Source organism: Adiantum capillus-veneris, chromosome 28, assembly GCF_014529385.1.
Source record: "Adiantum capillus-veneris isolate H3 chromosome 28, ASM1452938v2, whole genome shotgun sequence".
Lineage (NCBI taxonomy): Eukaryota > Viridiplantae > Streptophyta > Polypodiopsida > Polypodiales > Pteridaceae > Adiantum > Adiantum capillus-veneris.
The window spans coordinates 44,196,176-44,203,629 of NC_140958.1; the positions used below are offsets into that span (position 1 = coordinate 44,196,176).

Here is a 7,454-nt window from a genome sequence, read left to right on the forward strand (position 1 = left end):
CAAACGGAGTCCTGGTGTGAAAGTTATGGTGGTCCAAAGTTGGAAGGCTTTGCAAATTCCCAATGGATAGGACAGGTGGCTAGACTCAAAGTCAGTGGATAGGACTGAGGAGTTTGAGTTGTGGAGCATTCCGGTCATTTTGGATTGTCATTCCAAGATCTACATGTCAAGTTATGGCCATTGGAATATTTTCCAGTGGATGGGTTCACACGGCCCTTCGGACCCTTAAATTTTGAAAGCAAAGTGAGGAAAGGCACTAGCGTTAGCGCTAGTGCCCCTCTCTCCTTGAATGCTCAATGTGGCACACTGATAATGAGAGCGAGTGTTGGGAAATTGATCCAAAGGCTTCAAAAATAGTGTAGAATTGCAGATTTGGAGTCAAAATGGTCCAATCAAATCCAAGTTTCCAAAAAAGGGTGCCCCCTCCCCTATATACCCCATTTTAAACTCATTTAGAGGGCCTTTTTCTCCAATTTTTGAATTGTGTGGTGCAAAAAGTGAAGAGTGAGCCCTTGGGGCTGTTTTTTTTAATGTGAGCTTGCAAATGGGCGTTGCAATGGTTTTATGTGCATTATATTGAGCAATTCCAAGCTGTTCTCCCCCCTTTTTTTGGCGTCGTTTCTCCCTTCCCCTCTCTTTTCTCTTGATCTTTATGTGTGAGTCGGTGCCGATGGAGGCGTGTGCCAGAGAGCCACTTTGTGGTGCAAAGGGAGTGAAAATTGAGATGTGGTGTGTGTTGGGTGTGTTGAGATGAACATTGGCGGTGTGTGTGAGTCAAACAATGGTCTTGCTAAGTGTGTTTGTGTTGAGAAGTGTGCAGGCTGTTGTTCGGGTAAAGGCACTGTGCCTTTGCTCGGACGTCCGATCACCCGCCCACGTGTGTACATACCCTTATTCTTCATATATTCTTTCTATATATGAAGAATAAGGAGTTCCTCACTCTTAGTTCCAGAGTTGCTCCACCCACACTGTTTTGCGCTCCCCTTCCCCGTGCACACGACACCGCACCGTGCACACACGCATCCGCACACGTGCACTCACAAGTGGTACCAGAGCTATGACAACGAGCCGCACATGCGACCATTGATGACCGAATCATAAGCGACGGAGCTCACCTAATCGGGCGGATCTTGATCCCGACGCACGCAACCCCTCTTGGCTTTGAGGGGATCTTGAGGATTCTTAGGGAATCGGAGCAAGAAAGAAGCTCTGCAAGCACCCAGTCGAAAGCAAGGTAGAGTTCTGCTAAGCAAGGGGAGCTTTTCAATTGAAGCTTAAAGCAGATGGAAGCTCATAGGAGAGAGAGTGTGAGCAAGCCAGGGAGATCGACACAGAGTAGGAGCCTGTGGTTGTCAAGCAAGGCAAGCCACTCAATTGGCAAGTCGATAGTAAGCTTTGGTGAAATCGAAGTCAAGGCAATCAAAAGCAGCCCATGGGCAAAACGAGGCAGCAGAGAATTGAGTAGATAAGGGAAAGCTTGCAACCAGACTGTGGCAAACAAAGCCGGGGAAAATTGGGCATTCTGTGAGGAATTTGCAAGCGCTTGTCCAAGAAAGTAAAAGCCAAGCATAGCATAGCAAATGTGTGTACACACACACAAGGAGCTTTGGACGCATTTCTATATAGCAAAAAAAAAAAAATTACCAGGCAAATTACTAGATTGAATACACATATCTAGTAAGAGTGCAAACATGAATACACATATCTAGTAAGAGTGCAAACATGTAATAATGAGAATACTCCTATATGGTTGTAACCATAATATTATAGCTATATAGGCGTTTTAAGTAACCATATAGCAAGAATTTCTTACTAGTTTGTCTCGGATTCTCCTAGATGGCTGTAGCCTTAATATTATCGCTATATGGGAGTTTTAACTAACCATGTAGTAAGAAATTCTTCTTTCTCCTACATGGTTGTAGCCACAAAATGCTATGTATGTAGTTGTATTATAATAATTCACATGAATAATCAATTTAACAGATCATATACAGATTAGCACATACTTTTTGACTAAAAGAGATAAAGATTAAATAGAAAACTAAAAATGATCATTTTCATATAGATGTCTTTCAAAAATTCTTGCAAAGTCCATCATACAACTATCAGTCTTTATCATTGGCTACTTCTACATCCTTTAAAGAAAAATAGCCAATCTTTTCAAATCGTACAATCATCATGCCTTCTATTAGAAGCTAGGCTACCAAGTCTTCACACATAGTACAAGAGCTAGTTTCACACGCTTTTCTACAAAAAAAGGAGTTCGATTTTTTTAAAGCGTGTGAAATACCGTGGGCGAGAACTTGAGTGCCACGCTCACTTCACCTTGTGGTTGTCCCTTGGAACCCATCACCTTGTACTTTGAAGGAGGTAAATGCCCACTTACAAATACTTTATGCAATGGAATTCTGCAAAATTCCACCATATCCAATGACTTTAGGGCAGTTTCAATATTCATACTTCATTACATACACAAGTTACCCACACACAAATGTGTGGACTAAGTACTAATGTGTGCACATTCAGAGAAATAGATGGTAAAGGATGCACAGGCATGTGCACACTAATGCATGGACAACGTGCTGATGTGTGCACTCACACAAGACAACGTGCTAATGTGTGCACTCATAGAGGCCAACATGCTAATGTGTGCACTCACATAACAATAGATGGTAAAGACTGCAAAAATGCATGTGAGACCACAGGTGGGTAAGCCTACGATTCTCCACCCTACCATTTTTTAGGTAGCCCTTGGCTACCCAAGCTCTTGATATACACTAGATACCTTTGGGTTATACAAAGGAGGAAAGGTGCATTTTACAAAGAATGGTTCTGCATTTAGGGGTTTAAAAAAAAACCCTTTCATTCGTGCAGGTGACATCCCATCATTATTACTGGTGAAACCCTCGGAATTGGGATTAATAAAAACATGTAGTCATAACCTCTCTCCCACAAAGCGATACAAACCAGCAACAATCTGAGGAAACACTCAGGATTACGAAAGCATCCACATGAAGACACCATGCATTCTAAGTGCATAACTTACATGCATCCCACCCCCCATCTCCATACAAATCCAATGGATCCCACTTAAAAGTCTTGTCATCTTGTCTACTTACACAACAGTGCCAAGAGGATCATCATCCTGAAAATCATCCTTGTCAAAGATCTCGATTAAGGCATCGGTCACATCGTTGTCCACTTGGAAAGAGAAAGTATCATCCCACACAGTTTCTCCTTGCTTACCTATTCAAGAAAACCAAAAAAATGCCAACTGCTAATTGATCAATACCATCCATGCTTTTGCCTCTGTACAAGAAAAACAGAATGAAGGTCAATGCTGATCACATAACATTCATGCTTTAGCCTCTACAATTGAAACCCATTTGCAGAGGTCAACGTCAAGATTTTGCCTCTATAAATTGAGACAGAATAAAGATTAATGGTAATCAAACAATAACATTCATGCTTTGGCCTCGATAATTGAAACCCATTTGCAGAACTCAAAAGTGAAGATAACATATGCTAGATCATTTCTGTAAAGTTGGTAGTAAGAAGGTGACATACATACCTTCAATGACATGGCTCTTTTGATGCTCCTTATGGAAATAGATGACAGCATAAGGGTCAGATTTTCCAGCTGCAGAATGAAAAATGCTCGATTAGGAGTAATTCTAAGCCCCAGACATGGCATCTTCCATGTTGACAGAACACACCACTTACCAAAACTATCTCAATCTATGAGACCATGGGCTTCTATCAAATGGATCTCCAAGACTCCATGATGAACCTGCAAAGTACCCACATGCTTGTGGCAAAGCCCCTACTTCTACTACTTGTATTTAAAGGATAGTCAGTAATAGTAACGAAAGCTTTGCCAAACCTTAGGGAAGAACTTCAGACCGATCTCCAACTCTCCAACGAACTTTCCATTAGGCTTTTGGAATTTGAACTTGCATGGAGCAAGCTGACGCTTAAGAGCTGGAGGAATTGGTGGTGGTGGTGGTGGTGATGGTGAGGGGAGGTGCTGCCAACACTGTTCCCATAGTACAGCTCGCGACAACTAAGACATTTAACAACAGTTTCAAACCCATCGCATTTAGCGTCCAAGTCGCCAAGTGAGCCGAGATCTTGGCCTGATCATCGCCTATATAAGCTAGAGCACTGGCACAGGCTCGCGGACGCCTGCTCATGCTGCTTATAAATGACGCCCCTCTCTCTACCGCCTCCACTATCCTTGTTATCGTGTCCACCTTCGCAACTGCGGGGCCTCTGCTCCTCGCCTGTAGTTTCAATGGCGCCACGCCCTCAAGAAAGAGCTGATTCAAAGGGATCCTGCAATGTTTTGTCTGAAGGAAATGACGCAAGGCAGGGGAATGCACTAGAGAGCCGTGCGATATTCAGCAAGGGCTAGCAAATTTGGGGAGCAGGCGAGGGCGCCATGGCTGAGTTAATTGGCAACACATTTCGTGCCTTGATTATAGCTGGAGATAGATAGAGAGAGAAATGAAATGATATATCAAACGACCTATGAGATTCAATCCTTGTGGAATGAATCCAATGTCTGGGTACAAAAATAAAATGAAGGAAAATGAAAGACTAAAATTATCACACTAAAATCATCATCATCCTTGTCAATGTCTGAGGATGCCCCACATCGGGCGTTGTCCGAGGAGGAAGTATGCCATCGGTCATTGAAGAGCTTCGTGAATCTCAGCCTCTGTAAATAGTCGTACTAGAAGTCTCCCATATCGTGCTATAATAGTATTGATCCTCTAATGGAGCCTCCATGAGGCATGCTCATCTGGCTGTTGAGTCCTTGCTCTAAAGAAGTGAGTGATCTCCTTCTGTGAATGTCTCCCTCTGTTTGGTCTCCTCAAGCAACTCTCCCAAAGTCTACACAAGTCTAGCAAAAACAACCCGAGGCATCTCTGATTCTGATATCTCATAACTCTAGCCAGCGCTCCAATTCCCTCTCTGAGTAGACAGTGAAAGCGGCCTCGTATCTCATAGTATATCGGACAATGACAAATGTGATGTAACTATGTATACATCTAGGAAGCCTCCCTAGAACCTTGCTCCCAATCAAAGAGCACGAAATTCAGCATACATATCTACTATGGCAATGCTCAAGAAACAAACCTTCCCTTCGAATCTCAAATCATGGATTTCTTTTCTTGCTCACAATTGGCTCTAATTGGATGTAGTGATGTATATCAATTGCCTCACATTGCATCTTCTCACACTATGTCCAAACTTATCATGTTCAATTGGCCCAAACTTATCATATTGAGTGCCATTGGACCCAACCTCCTTGGATATTGAAATCATTTATATATATATATAAGCTTTTTGCTATCAACCCATCACCGCCCACCAATTGCACTATAGCCTCCTTTCCATGTTCACATATGAGAAGATGAGGACTCTATTGAAATCATAGGATTTGCTCAAAAGTTTTCTATCTAGAATGTCGTCTTTTGGACAAGATGCATTGTAGGATAGCCTCTGAAGGGGCTAGAAGGAAGGTGCATAGTGTCTGACATTTATGTAAATAAAACGATTGTAGCAAGGCAATGGGATACAAGCTAATCTTAACAAGCAATCTCAGATGTGGTCTCCTCCAATGTCGGATGTGGTCTCTCGGAATATTTGATTACAAGATTTGACCAAAAGGGAAAATTATGTCGTTACATGGTCACATGCTAATTACTATATGTTGATTGGAATGCTAGGTAAACTAGAGATGGTACATACCAATGTGTTGTGACATAGGCCAAAGGCCACATATCCACCACATGTGACACCATACGTTAACCCTTTTCTTAATACCTTGGACTCAAAAAACGCTAGCAAGATTTTGGTCCACGATTGATGTCCAATAATATTTGAAGATCGAATTGCTGCTGAGAGCAAAAGATGCTACTAGCTTCATAGCCTTCTCTCTCTCTCTCTCTCTCTCTCTCTCACACACACACACACACACACACACACACACACACACACACACACACACACACACACACACACACACACACACAAAAACAGTGGCCAGAGACAAAAGATGCTACTAGCTTCATAGCCTTCTCTCTCTCTCTCTCTCTCTCACACACACACACACACACACACACACACACACACACACACTATCTCTCTCTCTCTCACACACACACAAACAGTGGCCAGAGATAAACCTGCAGACAACGCTCCGGGCTGCTTCTAGGAACCTGCGAACGTCGAACTGCTTGTGGAGAAGATCGCATTGCTGCTGAGAGCAACGCATAATTCTTTTTTTATTTTATTCACTTGGCAGTTGGTAGCTTTTGACGGCGTAGCCGTAGTTTTTTTAGAGCTTTTCATCGCAGTGGTTTTTTTCTTTTATAGAGTAGCCACATGGGTTAATGAGAGCGCAGTGCTGCAGTTTTACCTCCTACGCTAACGAAGTAATGAAGCTTTTGAATAATGCTCTAGATCTTAATTTGAGCGTGACACAAAAATGAACTAATGGTTTAGTCCCCACATTTGTAGACGAGGTCTAGATGAGTAGCTTGAAGTTTGCATGTACAAAGGAGAATTGAGGTAGATCTACTTGGGCATCAAATTGATGGCAAGAACCTCTAAAATATAATGTGGATGTGTGGAATAGCATGTTTAAAACTGAAAGGATTTTTCAATGAAATACAAGAGAAACCTCATGAGCCACAATAACATAAAAAACAACTTATTAAGGAGCCACAAACACAACACTACGGTTGTGTTGTCTGTGAAGCACACCATTGGTCCTCACATCAGTTCAACAAAATCTGTAAAACAGGCTTGGGATATTTTGGTTGGTCTTTATGCAAGTCACAATGAGGCTAGAATTGCTTTGCTGCGTAAAGAGTTAGAGTCGAAGATTATGCATGAGGAAGATGATATGGACACTTACCTTGCTAGTGTCAAGAAGAATCTCTTATCTGTATGCGCACTTGCTAAACTTGGACTTGTAGTCAAATTTGCGGATGACAGATGTACAGTTCATGATCTCAGTAAGGCTGTCAAATGTATTTTTGTTGGTTATAGTGCTGAAAGCAAAGGTTACGGTTGTATCATCCGCAAACAAAATGTATTCTGGTTTCACGAGATGTAGTGTTTGTGGAAGATTCTGTTCAGCCCTAGCGGTCATCTACTAGAGATAGTAATGTAAGCTCACAGGACATTTATGACACTTTGTTGCCTCTTTTCGGGTGGTGGAAATACGAATGTAAGGTTCCAATGAGGCAAATGTACAGCCTATGAGGGTTTCTGAAAATGTTATAGATCAGCCTATTACTGATGCAGATGTACATGATGTGCTTGATGAGAAAAGGGCTGAAAATGAGCAGGCTAGAGGTATGCCAAAATGGTTGGTGCACACTTTGCGTGACAGTAAATTGGATGCACCTTTGTCTAGTCGTACTCGTTCAGGCTCTTGC

At 42.2% G+C, this 7,454-nt stretch overlaps 1 pseudogene; it reads right to left on the bottom strand.

The window, feature by feature from the left end:
- Positions 1-2,235: 2,235 nt before the first annotated feature.
- On the bottom strand, positions 2,236-6,263 carry LOC147420351 (16 kDa phloem protein 2-like; annotated as a pseudogene).
- Between the last annotated feature and the right edge of the window lie 1,191 nt (positions 6,264-7,454).